The following is a 2,050-nucleotide window of genomic DNA, read 5'->3' on the forward strand; positions in this document are numbered from 1 at the left end:
TCCACCCAGACTCCACCTTCCCACGCAGTGGCCAATTGGAAACAAACATGTCAATAGGCAGCAAGAAAAGGGGGGAAAGAGCCAGAGAAAAAGAAAGAAAGAAAGAAAGAAAGAAAGAAAGAAAGAAAGAAAGAAAGAAAGAAGACTATACAGGTTGGAGGTGCCCACACTTGTAACTACATTGGCAAAGCGGTACGGCGCACAGATTGGCACTTAAAGTTGACCAAGTTCAACACGGACTGTCCAGTGGTCTACTCTTTAGAGCAGTTCCCCATTACTGGTTTAAAAAGTGCGACAATTGCCCTTTTGGTTTGTGAGTATCTCAACATTAAAGCGACACCCCAGCTTGCACTGGCTTAGTTTCGGGGTCCCTGTTAAATCTGAGGTCCAACGAGGCGCAGTACCCGCTATAAAGAAGGCGGCACTGAAGCGCAACAACCGGCACAGCGCAACTGGTCGACTCGGAGCGCCGTCACCGCACATTAAAATCTACAATTTAAACCACAGGAATGAAACGTGCGGCGCCGTCAAAATACACGGCGAGCAAAGCGGCCTCTTCATGCGCAATTAATCTAACGCGATAACAAGGGGGGCTCCAGGAGCGGCAACGAGATAGAGAGGAACGGAGTGAGGAGTGGGGTCAAAGTCCCACAGTGTGCACTCGGAAGTTCATTCAGCCCTGGATCTTTAACAGCTGAAAGCGAAACACAGCGTCCACCTTGACTGACCTTCACGCGATGCACAGGAGGCCCTATTTTTATGTAATGTCCACCTCCGGACATCACTTGCGCCTGCTGTCCTAATGGAGATGTTCAGCTGTATGTTTTTCGCTCCCCTGTCTTGTCCAGTTCATTTTTTTTTTGTATACCGGGCTGCGTTAATTCGGTTTACCCAATGCCAACTCCGTCCAATTCAGGAACACTGGCAGTTGGCACAATGTGGGTAGGAGCTCTTGATGGGATGTCACTCCATCACTTGAGACTATGACACACGTGTCCTCAAGCTGCAGGGTCAGGTTAGAGTTTGTAACTGCCCGTTTATCTGAGGTAGAACACAGTCAGGGTGGGCAGGCTGGGGTCAGTATGGGGAAGGAAGCAGCAAGGGTGGGCAGGCTAGGGCCACTAATAGATGATAAGAATCAGAGTGGACAGGTTACGGTCAGTATGAGAGGACAGGGCGCCAGGCAGAGATCAGTATGGGAGATGATAAGAATCAGGGTGGACAAGCTGGGGTTCAGGCAGAGTGGATCGGCTGAGCGGAGAGAGGGTCAGATAGAGTGGACTGCTCCTGACAGTATTCGGGGGAGAAAAAGTGGGCAGGCAAGGGCCACTAATAGATAAAAATCAGAATGGACAGACTGGGCCAATATGAGGGGGGCTAAAAGGGCAAACAGGCTGAGGTCAGTATGACAGGAGGGACCAGAAGCAATGGATATGCTGGGTTCACCAAGATGATGAGTTAGAGTGGACACCGTGGGGAGAGTATGAGAGGAGAGGGGGCCAGACAGAGTGGACAGGCTGAGGTCAGTATGACAGGAGGGACCAGAAGCAATGGATATGCTGGGTTCACCAAGATGATAAGAGTTAGAGTGGACACCGTGGGGACAGTATGAGAGGAGAGGGGGCCAGACAGAGTGGACAGGCTGAGGTCAGTATGAGTTCAGAAAAAGTGGAGAGCCTGAAGTCGCTAAAAGCTGAAAGGAGGTCAGATAGATTGGACAGGCTTAGGTTAGTATGAGATGAAGGGATGTCCCAAAAGGGTGGACAGGCTGGGGTCATCAAGAGATGGTAAGAGTCCGTCTGGACACATTGGGGTCAGAAAAAGCAGAGGGAGGGTCAGACAGATTGGCCAGGCAGTGGTCAATGACAGAGTATGAGAGGAGAAGGGGCAGATGAAGAGGACAGTAAAAGCTGAGAGAGGGTCAGTCAGAGTGGACAAAGTTTACTGTCAAATAATAGGAGTCAGAGTGGGCATACTGGGGTATCGTGAAAAGAGAGGGGGTCGAGCAGAGAAGACAGGACGAGGCCAGTTAAAGCTGAGGGGATGCCAG

Source organism: Erpetoichthys calabaricus, chromosome 14 (assembly GCF_900747795.2).
Source record: "Erpetoichthys calabaricus chromosome 14, fErpCal1.3, whole genome shotgun sequence".
In the NCBI taxonomy this organism is placed as follows: domain Eukaryota; kingdom Metazoa; phylum Chordata; class Cladistia; order Polypteriformes; family Polypteridae; genus Erpetoichthys; species Erpetoichthys calabaricus.